A 16,780-nucleotide genomic window follows, 5' to 3' on the forward strand; every position below is an offset into this window, starting at 1 on the left:
GTCTCTTGAAGACATACTAAATCCGGATTCAGTGATTTCAAGTAGGCGGTAGTTTTAAGCCTTTTATTTAAATCGTTTAGCCCGCAAATATTTATTGAAACTATCCTACAGGCCATTACAAATCGGACTTTTTCCCTCTCCAATTCCTATACTTGATTGCTTCATTATCTCTTTACCTTCACTTTTTAGAGCCGAGCTGATGTATATTTTATCCTTCCAGTCTTTCTTCTCTCTACTACGTGCATTGTGCTTCAACTTATGCTTGTGCATGTGCCCTTCACCTAAGTGCCTACCTCCCCCCCCCCAACCACCCCCCCCCTCCCTCCTGCTGTCTCCCTCCCCACTGGATCCCACCCCCCCTTATCACAGGCAAATAGGTCTGTCAGACCTATGTGTGACCCCTGTAGTCTGCAGAGTCGCTACTCTCTCCCACCCCGTTACCACGACTATCAGTTCTATACGCATTTAATTACTGTTAGCTTTACGGAGTTTTTGGTGGACTGGCTGTGGGGGATTTTGACGGTGTTCTAGGTCTGTTCTCTCTTCTTCTTCTATCTAGATCTGAGATCTCTTCGAGATACTCCCCCGCTTTTATCTCTGATGTAAACATCCTTGTATACCCCTTCTTTATCACTTTCAGCCTTGCCGGGAATAGTAGGTAGGCTTCTGCCCCTTGCTTTTGGAAGGGAGTTATCATCTGCCTTAACTTCCACCTTCTTTCCACGGTGACATGGCAGAAGTCCGGCCTGGCAAAGAAAGTATTTCCATCAGCAGTCTTTTTAGTATCAGGTCTGGCCTTGTCAATTATCTCTTGCCTTGCTAAGAAGTTCCCTAGGAAGACCAACGCAATTGAATTGTTTCAAATGAAAGCAGCAAAAGGAAGTCCCGTTAGTGTATGGGAAGAAAGTTTGGAAGCTTGTTGTTTTCCACAGCTATTTCCAACAGGTCGAGGTGGACGATATGACGATCGACCACTTCAAATTCCTGCATCTGAATATCGAACTGTAAGATTATATGCTGAAGATCCAAGGTTTCGTCAATGCATTCCCTATTTGTTTCATCTACTGTATGAAAGTGACTTGTCTGGGCTTTCTTATGCAGTAAACCATATACTGAAAAGTGGAGCACATCTACAAAATGTTTCGGCAAGGGACTTTATGGAGAAAGTGAATCTGCAAGATAATATTTTGGAATCTCATCTAATCAATCTCATGGCATGTCAGCGTGGTACAAACGAGTATTGGTACCGTCGTCATGGGGAATTGAAATGTATGCTAAGAAACTTAGGAACTCCTACATGGTTCCTCACTCTTAGCTGTGCCGAGTATGCATGGGATGACTTACTTCAATTTCTACGAGAGGCAAATGCAAATATACAAAATATAGAATTCAAAACACCTGGAGAACTGTGTTCTTTGGATCCAGTAAATGTATGCAGATATTTCAATCATAGATTTGAAGCTATGATGTCTTTTATTACCAACAAAAAAAATCCTCCCCTTGGAGAGGTTTTGGATTTCTTTTGGAGAAAGGAGTATCAAGCGAGAGGTGCTCCTCACATACATATGTTGTTGTGGATTAAAGATGCACCCAAATTTGGAACAGATTCGGACGAGACAGTGATGAGCTTTATTGAAGAGAATTCAACATGTGCTGTTCCGAAAACTACTGAAGAAAACAGTTTAAGGCAACAAGTTTTACGCTTTCAATCCCATCGTTGTGGAAAGTACTGTCGTCAAAAATTCAGAAACAAGGACAAGTTCTACACAAAATGTCGTTTCGCCTTTCCACGACCAGTGATTTCTAAAGGAAGAGTAAATAATTTGATGTCTTCTCTGCGACATACTGTGACGAGGAAATCACCAAAAAATACATACAATTTAAAAAGAAATGAAGAGTCCAAGTACATCAACGACTACAGCCCAGTGATTTTGTCCATGTGGAATGCTAACATGGATATTCAATTCGTTGCTGACAACTCTATTGCTGTGGCTCGATATGTGACATCTTACATCACAAAAAAAGAAAAGACAGAACTGAAGGAAATGTGGGAGGACATTTCACATGAAAAGTGTCTAAGCAAGAAATTTTACAGTTACAGTCTGAAGATGTTGTCGCATCGAGAAATTGGAGCATATGAATGTTCTGATCGATTGTCGTCAGCGAGTCTATATGCCAAATCTAGAACCATCATTTGGGTGAGTCTAGGTCTTGCTGCAACACGAAACCGAGTTTTGAAATCTGTACAAGAAATAGAGTATTTGGCGGAGAAAGAACCAGAAAGTACAGATATTTTGAAGACAAACATGTTGGATACATACTATCCAAATAGAAGTCCTCACCTGAGAACGCTTGTCTCTATGAAGTTCTTCAAGCTATATTTATAAGAGGAACATCAGAGAAGATATCAATAATGGAATATATGCTGTCATTGGATGTGAAGGATGTCTAGTGAAACAGAAAAAAGGCCATTTGATTAATCATCGAAAATTGAGTTGTGAAAATCCAGACAAAAGGGAATTTTACTATGTAGCTCTTTTGCAACTCTTTAAGCCATGGCGTACAGAAGAGGAACTACTTGGAGATTTTCTCTGTTACGAAGATTCTTTTAATGCAATCAAGGATACCATAGAATGCTCTGTTTTTCCAAATTATCTGCAAATGTTGAACGAAGAAATAGAGCAAGAAGCCACAATTGCTGCAGAGATTGCTAGAGACAGTTCTTAAGACAGTCAGAGTTCTGCTTCATTGAGTCAGGATCCACTTGGAGGACCAATTATCCAAAATGAAGCTGCCACTGCCATGGATGAGGTGGAAAGAGCTATGGAACAAGCTCAAGATGATGTAGTTAACTTAGAAGTATTGGTGAAACAACTAAACCTTGAGCAGAAACAGATATATGATGAAGTCACAGAACAGATTGAACATGGATTCAGTCATGAGAAAAAAGAGTGCTCATGTACATCATTTAAGGCTGTCCAACTGTACGTGAGTGGAGAAGCGGAAACTGGAAAAAGTTTTCTGATTAAAGCAATTGCAACTTATCTGCAGGAAAAGGACGGAATCATCGCTGTCTTGTGCTGTTACCGCTCCAACTGGGCTGGCAGCACATAACATTAAAGGGATTACTTTACATCGTTTACTGATGCTGCCAGTGGAGCATGATAACAAATTGGAGTATCACAAGCTATCTGGAGATGCGTGTTCCGAAGTTTTGAGAGTCCTGAAGAAAATGAAACTTCTTATCATTGATGAAGTAAGAGTGGTGTCAAATATAATGCTTGCTTTTGTGCTTTTGAGAATGCAAGAAAATCTTAGAACAGACTATGATGTCTTATTTGGAGGAAAACATATTATTGTTTTTGGAGATCTTCTGCAGTTGACTCCAGTGAAAGGACAACCTGTGTTCAAAATGCTCACGTATGAAGATACCAGGAAGTGCTTAGGGAGCATTGGAAACGTTAATATATGGTTAAGCTTCAAATATGCAGAACTGCTTCAAAATATGCGGCAGGCAAAGGATGAAGATTATAAAAATATTTTACAAGATGTACGAATCGTAAAACTAAGTGAGCAAGGGAAAGAAGCTTTACATCGATGATTAATTTCAAATTTGTACCCAAATGAAAACATTCTTCCAGAGAATATTTTTAAGAAAATTAACGAGAAGAAATCTGGCATATGTTTGATGCCAACTCTGAAAGAATGTTCCATGTTCAATAACAAAATGTTACAGTTAGAAAATGAAGAGATAGTGAAACTGGAAGCTACAGATAAAATAGAGCATATGGGAGCAACAATTATTTTGTCTGAAAATTTGAAATTAAAATTGGATTCATTAGAGAAGACTATATCTAAAACTGCTGGTTTTGAAAAGACTCTGAATGTGTGTTTAAATTGTCGTATCATTTTGAGAAGGAATTTAAATGTTGAAAGAGGTCTGATAAATGGAGCAATGGGTCATGTTGTTGGTTTTGTTAATTACAAAAATAGAGATGGAATTGAAATTTTAAAAATTAAATTTGATGGCATTGATGAAATAGAACACATTTGTCGTTGTTCAGCTAGATTTTTGCTCGTGAAAGACTTATATGTTCGCCGAAAACAGTTTCCTATTTGTTTGGCATATGCGGTGACAATTCACAAGTCTCAAGGTTTAAGTGTAGATAGCGCTTTGGTGAACATTGGAAGTTCTGTGTTTAAAGAGGGTATGGCATATGTGGCATTATCACGAGTCAGAACTTTATCAGGATTGTACTTGATTGAGTGTGATGAAACAAAGATTTGTGCAGATCTAGATTGTGTTAAAGAATACAATAGGTTAAGAAGAGAGTATGCTCCACATTTGCCTCAATATCCTCTGATTGAAAAACGTGTGGTAGGCCGAAAAAGAAGAAATGAAAGTAATTGCAGTGAGGTATCAGAAAAAAGGCATAACGTAGATAAAAGTGTAATTGTAAAGTGAAAGAAAAAGGATTCTGTTGAAGATGTTGTTGGATTTCAGTTTGAAAACAGTTCTGGTGTCAACTGCTATGCTAATGTAGTAGTTAATGTTGTTTTTTTTCCTTCAAAATTTACAAAAACAGATTGTCGAAAATCGGGAACAAACATTGTGCTGTTTATTGAATTCTGTGTTAGAGAAATGTAGTAGTGATAGAGCAAAAATAGAAAGTGTTTCAGAAATTAGAAATCTTCTAGACATATGTTCAGGTCAAAATCAATTTTCACAGAATATTCAGCAGGATTGTCAGGAATTTTTAATGTATATGTTTGATGTATTGCAAGATGAAGGAGTAGATCTAAAAAAAAATTTTAACCTTTCTTATCAATGGCAACATGACTGTGATAACTGTGCTTCATCAAGTACTACTAGAATAGACTCTGAAAGATTGATATATTTGACTTTACCAGACTGCAAATCAGTGCCTTTTAATAATCTAGTTAAAGCAGCGGATCACAATATGGTGTGTACCCAATGTAAGTCTGCAATGCTGTCCACATTATTTCTACAAAATTATGGTCACTATGTCATTTTAATGTTCCAACGATGTAGACCTGATGGAACTAAATTGACAACTTCTATTAAAAATTTTGTGGCTTCTCAGTTATCGATATCAGGAAGATCCTTTACAACTGTAGCTATTATTTTTCATGACGGTCTTTTTACAACATCAGGGCATTACACATGCTATTTAAAAACTTCTAAAGGTTGGACCCAATGTAACAACACTCATTTGACTTTCAAACAACGTTTGCCTTTTGGCTTTATAAATTCATACCTAGTGTTTTTACAGCCAAAATTTAGGAAAAGGTAATTGGCCTATGAAGACGGGAGGAGTACTCATATATACTCATACATCTGACACTACTTGGCCAAATGGAAAGGTGCAGGAATGAGTAAAGAGGCAGTTGAGCGCAGAGTGTGCAGATCACAGGCCATTGGAAGCGCGAGTGAGAGGACATCCTCGGCCCCTCCGCCTCTCCGCCTCTTTCAGCTGAACTTCTGCCTGCTGTAACCTGCCTGTACCCTGCCCCCCCCTTCAGTGAGGTGCGGAGCGCGAGGGGTGCGAGCGCAGGAGGCCGCCTGAGTCCACAGTTTACTTAGCAGCTGCGCCGGCAAAAAACGGGTGTGGCCCGGTAGCGGCGGGTGCCGCTGCGAGGCTCATCCAGATGGCTGGAGGCAGGCGGCTGGGGCAGTGGAAAGCCTGGGAGAAACTTTGAGGCAGCCTGGAAGGCACTGAGGGGCTGCAACCACGGTTTGTTTGGGGAGGAGTTACAACGGGAGACAGCGCAAAGCCAGCGCCAGAGGAGCAGGAACACCGGGGGTGCCTGTGCTTTGCGTGAGCCCCGATTACCCCCATCATTCCCTCGGTTTACCGGTCTACCGCCTCCTCTGTGCCCCCAATAGGCTCGGTGTCAGGTGCCGCTGTGCTGTGCGGATTAGACGGACTGGCTTTGGCAGGGCGGACTAAGAAGCCCAGAAGAAGAAGCAGCAGCGGAAGGGGCAGGGGCTGGACGGGCAGGAGATCCACGCCCTGCGGCAGCCACGAGGCAGGGGAGCCCGAACAGCCGCCCAGTGGGCACTAGTGGGCCCCAGGAGTTGGGGCAGCGTGATGCCAACACCACTCCCACACGACACTCGCTACCGCAATAGAGAAGACACGGCGGTGAGCAGAGGGAGCAAGGGTTCGTAGCCCACTGGGAGCCAGGAAAACGGGGAGCCAGGTGCCAGGAGACGGGGGTAAAACCACCAGAGAGACAGTGCGCGACAGCACCAGTGGACCCAGGACTTCGGGTGCCCGAGAGAGCCAGTGTACCGAGCCAAGGAAAACAGCGTGAAGCAGTGCGGTAAGGAGAGTAAGCAAGTACATTAATCCCTGGGGGGGGTCCGTTTCAACTAAAAACTGATCTGGAGACAGGAGACCCCCGAAGGTCTTGCACTTCCGGCCCCACCCCTACCCGCGCTTTTAACCACCCACCCAGGCCAAGCCATTTACGGCCATCTCCTTATTAGCGCACTTGTTAATACCACCACCGACCCCGACACGTCCCCGCCGAATCAGCTACCAACAGACACGAACAGATCCTGAACAGGTCCCTAACAGGGTTAAAGGGATCGGGAGGTCTCAAACGAGGGAAATGAGATCGGGAAAACACGACAACCTGTGGAAAGTAAAAAAGCCCAAAGAGAAACAAGAAAGATGACTATGGAACCCAAAATGACAGCGGTAATAGGGCCAGATTTAAATCCCAGGGAAAGGTTGGTATCGGCACCAACCCCTGAGCTAAAATCAGATCCCAGAAGGAAATCCAGACTCCTGAAATTTTTTTACCTGAAGGACCCAATGGCGGCGATTTACGCACAGACTACGGAGGCCTGTAAGTTACCAAGCCCTATCGCGCCATCAAATGCACCCTCTCCACGGACTAATAACCTGCAGAACATGTTACGCAGTGACAGAGGGTGTGTATCCCCTACACTTTGTTTGGGTTCCTTTCGTCAAGGCAAACAAGAGTTGGTCACGGCCCAGGTGCACGGTCCCAACACTTCTTCAGCCTCAAATGAAATTGAGGAAGGCGGAGCCAAAAAGGACACTGCAGATAATTGTATTGAGATGGTCCACAGACGAAGCCAAGATAAAAGTGAAATAGTCACGGAGCCACCAGAAAATAGCGACCACGGAACAGCGAGCAAGGGGGAGAAGGAGGTCAACACAGACTCTAAAAATCAATCCATCTTACCCGGGCAAGAAGGAGACCCATGGTTAAAGCCTCTCTTCCTATCAAACGACTCTCAACTCGAGGAACTCTGAGAGGGAATAACAAAGTATATAGACTAAAAAGGAAGGGTGCCACGACTAGAACACGGTTTTGATGACCGACATCTGAGCCCGGGCATGCTGGTCTCAACTCCGCGCGGCCCAGTGACAAAAAGAGACCAACAAAAAAGATGCATTAATAACAGCATCACTAAGCAGGCTAACCAACTACTCCTCTCCCATACTGACCCAATCACAATTTCATCAGGGAACTCGTTGGACTCAGAGCCTAAGGACTCAAGTAGAATCCTAAATGTCGAGCCCGCCACGTCATGGACCCAATCTTTGTTAGGCACCCTAGAGCAAGCAATAAGGGTGCTGAATTGCCAATCTAACAAAATGGAAGTCCAGATCGACCTTATTACTTTGGTGGCAGGGCACATTTCGAGTGTAAACGCAAAACTGGACTCCCTTTCATTGCTCTTGACAACTCAGGGGAACTCAGAGCCAAAAACCAGCGGAAAGAATCAACAACGAAACTGCGGATGTGAAAGTATCATAGAAAAGCTGGCAAGCCTCCCGGCAATTTTGATGGACATTCTAGGGGAGGTAAAACAATCTCGTGGTCACAGCCAGACATCAGAAATTAAGCATACCCCGGAGAAACCACAAACACCTACGAGAAAGCTCAAAAACTGCCAAAAAAGAAGCAAACAAATTACGGATCAACTACATTTATCAAAGGAATGCGGCAAAGATAAATCAGCCTCAAACGTCGAAGAAATTCAAGTTACCCAACAACCCACATCTGAGGACAACCCAACAAAGAGACAAAGGAAAAGGGCTAGGAAGGCCAGGCTCAAGTACAAGAACCAACCAAATGCAGAACCGAGCAAAATCTTCCCAATTTTTAACACCAATACCCACCACGAAATCAATTCCAGTCCTTTGAACGGGTCGTCAGTGGGTGAGGAATTCCCGACAGACCGATTTGACTGCCGAAACACATCACTCATATCTAGGGGCGAAGGCCCCAGGTCAGGAGTTAAATTAACCAGATCACCACACACAGGGGAAAAAAACAGACAAACGGTTACAACATTCAATCAGCAACCACAAGAGCAAGAACAGGGAAGAGAGCAATCGAAATCAAAACAAGCGGTCAAGCAGGGAGGCCGTGAGCAATATGGTCTGACAACAGCCCTGGCAAAAAACAGTTTAGATTTCAAATGCACTTTCAAAGAGGTCCGCAATCCCGGCACAAAAATCACTATTGAGCAACAACCACCAATAATACTTGAAAGAAATGCACACGAACTTCCTGGTCCAGCAGTAGCTCTTGAATTTCAAACTGCGTCATCCCCTATACAAATCATAGTTTCGGAAAATGACCAAAAATGTTCATTAATACAAAGGGACCAAAGTACGGGCCAAATGAAGTCAATCAACAAAGCTAAAACCCAAAAAAATCCAAACTCAATTGAGGTAGAACAACAAGCGCAAGATCAACAACTCACCCTCCACGCCCACAAGAGAACGCAACCTTATAACCATCCAGCTAATAATGCAGGTATAACGCAAAAGGAGCCAAGCACTCATCCAGAGCTGTCTGACTTAAAGCTAACCTTTATTCCCGAATATCCAACTAGGGGTCCACAGGACTTTTTGAATCGAGGTAATTTGTTAAAACTGTTTAACGAAATATCGGCTTTAAAGGAAATTACTTCCAAAGATCTCAACTCCGTCGAATTTCAACAAAATGTAATCAATGCGGCCATTGAAGAAACAGTAACAACTTGGGCCTCAAAGGACCTGGTAGAAAGGATATACCACGCAAGACCGCAATTTGAATCATGGGGAATATCCATAATGCAACACAAGCGTTTGAGGTACCCCTATCTCTTACAACCAAACACATGTGCCCAAGACAAGGGAAAAGGGAGTAGAGGTCAATACACCTCTTGCTTACGCAGCGCCAGGGCATCCACGCCAGAGCCGTCAATTGAAAGTCACAAAGTACAAATAAACAACCTTCATCAAGCTGACAGAACAGATTGGTCTTGGATACCAAACGTCTTGTGCAATAAAACTACCTAACCCAGATCCAATCTTTTCCATAACCCAGCGGAATGAAACGCTCCCCCAGAATCAAACAACTAAATCAATAGTTTCAATTTGCTCGTGGAACGTGCATGGCTTTCGAGAAATGGCCCACGATTACGAAACCAGTGCCTTCTTCCAACAACAAGACATCATTTTGATCCAGGAGTCTTGGAAATTGCCATCGATCCCTGTCCAAGGTTTCAAGGAACATCAAATATATGCAGAAAGCCCCTCCATGCACGGCCATCCCCGTGGTGGGTTATCAACTTACGTAACCCACAAATACAACTGGGTATCAGAGGAGATAGAAGTGGGCCTGAAGTGGGCCCAAGTGACCAGAATCACCGAAGCCTCGTCATCGAGGATTGAACCCTGGAAAATGATAATATTTAACGTTTACATCCATCCTGATAAAACGGCACAAATAGAAAAACATGCAACGCTGTTGTCACTTATCAAGGCCATGCAAAGGACCTACCCGCAATACCCTCTGGTCCTCTCCGGGGGCTTTAACAACGCCCTCATTGACCAAAACAAGGCAAAGATGAAGATGACGGGAAATAGTAGTGGAAAAAAATTGGACTGGCTATCCTGAATGGCAACATAAAGGGGGATATGCCAGCAGCTGTACATACCTGAGCGGCAGGGTTCACTCAACAATTGACTACTCAATAGTAAGCAATGAGTTAATCACCAGCATCATATCATTTGGCATTGAAATACGAGCAGAAAGTGATCACTTCCCACAAATATTAACTTTGAATATTGCACCAATTATGGCGCCAACAACGACCCCCATTCTGCACCATGCATCAAAGTTTAATCTGAGAAACCTAAAATGGCATGGAGAGGGGTTGGGCAACATTACTGACTCAGTTAAAGCCCATATAGCCAACCTAGGAATTCAAAAGAAGGAGGACCTAGTACCCAACTGGGAGCAAATGATTCAGGTCCTGCAGCAAAAGTTCCCAGCAAGGTCGGGGAACTACAGCAACCCCAACAACAAGAAGGAGCCTTGGTTCAACCTGGACTTAAGAGCGAAAAAAAGAAAGGTGGCCAAGGAGGTCCGAGCCCTCGCAAGTCAAAAAAAGTCGGGGGTACGTGGCAAACAAATCTAATCTGAGGAGAGCCAGGAACATCTACAGGAAGGCACTCAGGGCCGCAAAGTACTCATATAAAGAAACAATATGGAACAAACTGTTAATTGCGGGAAAACATCCTAACAGCCGGGTTTTTTGGGGTATCATAAACAAGCTTAACCAAGGGGCAAAACTCAAACAAGAAGCTGGTGTCGGAGCAGAAACCTGGATCAGACACGTGCAAAATCTATACAGCAACAAAGATACAGGTCATGTTAAAGATTCAGGGGCAGCGAAGGTTAACATGGAGCAACCAAAAGGAGTTATGAACAGGGAATTTAGGGAACCCGAGCAGGAACTTCCTCAGAAGGGGCCTACAGACCTAGTTGACCTAACCACCAAAAACGAATTGAGGTCAATAATTTCAAGATTAAAGTCCGAGGGTGCAGCAGGACCAAACGGGCTGCCGAATGCGATCTTCAAGTACGACCCAGACCTGTGGGCAGTGACCCTAACGCCCCTGTTCAACCAAATTTACAACCGAGCAGAATTACCAGCCTCCTGGAAAGGAAGCATTATACACCCAATTTTTAAGCATGGCGATCACCGCAACCCCTCAAATTTTAGACTGATATCACTAATAGACGTAGAGGCCAAACTCTACGGCTGCTGCATCCTATCCAAATTACAAGCCTGGATATCAGAAATAAAGATTATGCTAAAATTCCAAACAGGATTCAGGCAAGGAATGGGAACAACAACCAACCTAACTTGCCTGTCTATCCTAACGGACCAAGCAATAGCAAAGGGCACCCGTTTGTATGCATGTTTCATAGACATCAAGTCCGCATTCGATCGGGTGAACAGAGAGCGCTTGTGGAGCAAATTAGAGAGCTGGGGAATGCCATACCAACTTTTAAGAGCCGTCAAAGCCCTACACCACTGTACTTGGGTAAGAGTGAATCTGGGAAATGGTGGCAGTACAACCAGCAGCATCCAAATGCACCAAGGCCTAAAGCAAGGCTGCGTATTAGCCCCCACCCTTTTTAACCTTTTTCTCTCCGACCTAACAAATGCGATCGAATCTGCAGATAGCCATCCACCATCATTGGCAAATAATCCAATACATTACCTACAATATGCGGATGATATTGTATTATTGAGCAAGACTCCAATCGGCTTACAAAGAGCCATTAATAAATTAACCTTGTATTTAGAACGGGAAAGCTTAGAACTCAACAAGGAGAAAACCAAAGTGGTCCGCCTAGTTGACCGGCAAAATCTAAAGTACAAATGGATGGCCCAAGGGGCACAAGTGAAAGAACAAGAGCACTATAAGTACTTGGGAATTACAATAACAAGAGGAGCAAACAACAAGGACCACAAAACAGCACTAAAAGCAAAAGCACAATCTTTAATCTTTGCGTATCGCTCCCTAAAAGAAAAAATGGATTGCCCTAACCATAACCATCTTTTAAAAGCGATGGCAGCGCAGATTATGCCTACTTTATCTTACGGCCTAGTCACGTGGTGTGGCAAGGAGGTGGAACTTTTAAATGATTTACAGATCAAAATTTACAAAGCGGTTTTCAACCTGCCAAAATCCGCCTCAGCCTCCCAAGTAAGGCTAGAATTTGGTTTGCAAAACCAGAAGTTCCGGAGCATGAGCGGTTTCGTGAAATTCTGTTGCAAACTTAGATCTGCAGATCCAGATACATTGGACTGGCTAAGCTGGGAGGAAATTAAAAAACGGGGGGAATCTGAATCTGTGAACAATTGGGGAAAGTATCTGATACTCTGCGTGGAAAAGTTAGAACTGGAAGCTGTCTGGAAATCTGGGACCGATAAGGCAAGTCTAAAAAAATTAGTTAACTCGGCAGCAAAATGGAAATCCTTTTTGGAAGACAAAGAGTTATTGTCAAAACGTCGGCATGCTTGGACCATCATGAACTCTTTTACAACCCCAAAAATAAACTCATATTTAACATCCCACTTCAGTGGTCCTCTAAAAAAGGCTTTTATAGATTATCGTATGGGGATGCATGTTACAAAGGATTTACTACCGGTGTGGAAAGCAACACACCAGACGACCCAATGTCGCCTTTGCGGGTATAAAAACGAAACCCTTGTCCACCTTTTCTGTATATGTCCGGCCCTGACAAGCCAGAGACGACTGGTATTGAAATCCATCTTCAATGTGTTAAACATTCGATCTTGCAGACACGCAGTCACAAGCTGGCTCGGAGGTACCTCCATAATTCTGGCATGCCGTGGAGTTAAATTCTTGGCAGAAGCAAGAAAACTTTTAGAACTAACAGAACAGGAGGACTCCCAGTTGGCGGGCAAAAAGGGTAATTCCAACCCTTGGATTTCATGAACGCTGCCACAAACAAAACAGAGGCCGAGAGACAATAATTTTAGCATTTTAATAATAAAATTGTACTGTTATTTATTATGTGAATTTTGTAACAATTTTAACAAATTATGCAAATAAAACCTGTTGACTTGACTTGAGTAAAGAGTCATGACTGAAAAAAAGGAGTATATGAAAATAATGAAAATATTTCAGATGTTCTTGTAGCTTTTCTTACAGAAAGTCGATGAAATGGATTTTTAAGTGAACAGCAAAGTACTTTGCAATGAGAAAAGGACCTCCATGATATACTATTTGGCCTCAAGGAAAAGTAAGTCAATCCAAGATTAGTGTACATTTGTCATTTGTCAGTATCTAAGGTTTTTTTTAAAACACAATCTTTTAGATTGTGTTTTTTTTTTCCCGCTGTCATATGATGAGTAATTTGAACTCACTGTTTTAAGTGAAATTCAATATATTCTGAGAACAGCAAAAATAAACTATGTAACATGTTGTACAAGTTATTGAATACTTTGGATTGTGTAAATTAAATTGTATTCTCATTGTCTGACACTCACTTTTCTTTTTCCGTCCTCTTTCAGCTCTTTTTACTCACTTATAATGTCTTTCTCTCACTGTCTGTAACCCCCGTTCCTTTACTCCACTTCTTTGACAACCCCTCATTCTCATTCCAACTGTGTGCATCCCCTCTCTCCCTTGCATAACTTTTCAGCTTTCAGTCTCTCTGCTTTACTTCCCTTTTCCGTATTTTACTCCCTTGCTCTTTTAGTAATTCCTCTTTAGTCACTCAGCAATATTGTCGCACTCTATCACTATAAATCACCCACTCTTCCTCGCTTATCTTTGTTTAATCCTTACTTTTGACCTCTTCTCTCTATTTTTCGTTCACTACTTCTATGTCCTCAGTGCCTCACTGTCCTTGTCTTATGTTCACTTGTGTTTATCTACCTTCTATCATTTCTTTTAGAACAACTTCACTGCTCTTCTCTCATCGTTCTTCATCCCATTTCTTTTACTCTGATTCTATTACTATCCCTGATTTTCTTTCTTTCAATGTCTTTCACTTTACTTTCATCACCAAATTATTTTCTCTCAGTACCACTGTTTTAGTCGTCTTCTCCTCTCTTTCCTTTTTTTGCTCCCTTACTCATTTCCTTTTCTCACTCATTGTACTCCACCTCACTCAGTTTTTCTCTTAGTGTGTCTGCCTTCTAACTTCCTCAGTCCATTTCCCTCAATCGTTGTATATTATCCTCTCTCCCTTCATCCTTTCACTCTATGACTATTCTTCACTTACTCTCAGTTATCTTCTATTCCTCATTCTTTTAAATGCATCCTTAATTAGACTGTTTTCTGTCTCAGTCATTATCTTTTTACTTACTACTGTTTCCTGATTTAGTTTTGCTAACTCACATTGTTTTAGTATCTTTCTTCCCTTCAGTTCATTTTTCTGTTCTTCTCTTCCTCTGTGTCAGTGAATCTATATGCCTTACTCTTAGTAATTTGCTCTCATTCTATTTCTTTTTCTCTCTTTTTGTCCTTCTACCTTAGAATATTTCCCTTTCTGTGTCGTTCACTCTAACTTTATTTGTAAATAGAGTGTTATGATTTTTAACCTCTTCATTTGTATCTTTTAATTTAAAATACATATTTAACTAATTATAACTTATTTTTTCTTCTCTCTTTCACAGATACAAACTGTAGTAAAAAAAATTGATTAAACTGACATTTATTATATGGTAAGTATGACTAAAAAATGTAGTTTGTCATCACCCTTTGCTTTAAGGTCACTCACATTTTCTCAATCTACCTCACTCCTGTGTCTTTACTCTGCTTCTCTCACTTATTCTTATTCTACATGTTTACTCCCCTTTCCCTATTTACACTCTCATGTTCAACTTCATTCGATCCCTATTCTTTACTTCACTTACCCTCTGTTCCTGTCCTTTGCTTCTTCACTCATTCTCTTTTTCTTAAATATTTACCTTACTCCTACACATACACCTCATCCCCCTCCCAACACATAGACACACCTCTAACATACACCCCACACACACACCACACACACACCTCATACACACAAAAAACCTCCCACACACACTCCTCAAAAACACATACACATTCCATACACACACATACATCGAACACATATACACCCCACACTCATACACTTCTCACACATATTTCACACACCCTCACCTCTACCCACACCAAAACACTGCACACAACCACACCCACAGGCACACCTTACACACCCACACTCCGACCTACACCCACTGACTCCCTATAAGTCACACACACTGCATTACTTATCTTTTTTTACTGTTTTACTCAAGTTCATTCAGGTACTGTTTACTTTACTCTCTTTGTCCTCTCTCTTTGTCACTCCCCATGTGTTATCCTAATTCAATTTTTCTCCCTCTTTCATCCCTCCCTACTTATACTACCTGGTCTTTTCTCACTTTCCCTCATCGTTCTTCATTTATCGTGGTTCCGCCACTACCCTTCATTGTCCATTTTTTACTGTCCTTTTTTTTCCTTTTAACAGCCAATCACAGTCTCACACTATCTCTACTTTTGTGTTCTTACTCTCTCTTCCTTTCTTTCGCTCCTTTACTCATTTTACTTTTCTCACTTTCATCCAATTACACCTTCTCTATTTTTTACTATGTAATAAATAATCCCTCTGTGGTCATCTTGTAGCTCTTTTTCTCTTAACATAACTCTCTTTGTGTCCTTCCCTCATGCTTACTGCTTCATTAAAAAAAAATTCTATTTTTTTGCGGGGCGCGCCCCGGTACGCGTACCCTAAGGACAAAAAATTGACAGAGATCCTTTAAAAATATAGGTTTCATTTTATAAATGAAAGGTAGTTCTGAAAAGAACTTTTTTTAAATTCTTTTTGTTGTTTTATATTTTTTTTATGTTTTTTGAACATTTTGTACTTTTTTTGGCTTTTCAAAACAGTTTTATATTTTTTTGTATTTTTTATGGGAAGAAACAAAGAGAAAGGGAATTGAAAATGGCTCAACTGGAGCAAAAAACAAAAAACAAAAAAAATTACTTCTTTTGTTTGGGGCAAATGTGATTCTGACCAGCAAGGACTATCAGCAATACGCTCTTTTCACCATAGGCAATGAGCTTGCCACATTCAGTACAAGTGATTCTAAAAGTACCAAATTGTTGCTGAATGCAAGGCATCGTCTCCGTTGTTTCTGGGTCCGATTGACTGAGTTGCTTTCTTTTTGAGCTGGTCCTTGAACACTGGGGGAGGTGACTGGTCAGTTCCCTGATCTCTGCACGAGAATAGTTAGCAGGATGCTTCCGGGTCATATGCCGAATCATGGTATGATTCCCAAATGAATATTTTTTATTTGGATTGCCCCTGGAGAGTTCTGCACCACAGATTCGACACGTTACCTTGGCCGTATTAACTGTTTTCTTGCCCTCTGGAAGAGAAAGAAACTCCCATACAATGTGTTCTTTTGGCTTGTATGGGGTAATTTCTTCTGGCAGCCATCTGCTCCCCTCCTCCTCTTCCTCTTCCTCCTCCTCCTCTTCTCCACCAGCAATGTATTGTTGTGGTGGTCCTCTTGGTGGTTGTGGTGGTGGTGGTGGTGGTGATGCTCCAGCTGCTGCTACAGTAGCCATTTCAAAGTACAAAAGAATTGTCTCTGTAGATGAAACAGGTCTTCCTCAGTCAAAAGACAAAGTCAGAGTGAGGAAGAAAGGTGGGGTTTTTTATCATTTGAAAAAAAAAACTGTGCTGAACCAATCAGAAGTGTTATTTTCAGGTCACAAGACCCAGGCTTTACTCATTTGAAAACCAAAACTGTTCTGCACCAATAGAAAGTGTTATTTTCAGGTCACAAGACCCAGGCTGGTCACAAGACCCAGGCTATACTCATTTGGAAACCAAAACTGTTCTGCACCAATAGAAAGTGTTATTTTCAGGTCACATGACA

This window comes from Lissotriton helveticus, chromosome 1_1 (genome assembly GCF_964261635.1).
Source record: "Lissotriton helveticus chromosome 1_1, aLisHel1.1, whole genome shotgun sequence".
Lineage (NCBI taxonomy): Eukaryota > Metazoa > Chordata > Amphibia > Caudata > Salamandridae > Lissotriton > Lissotriton helveticus.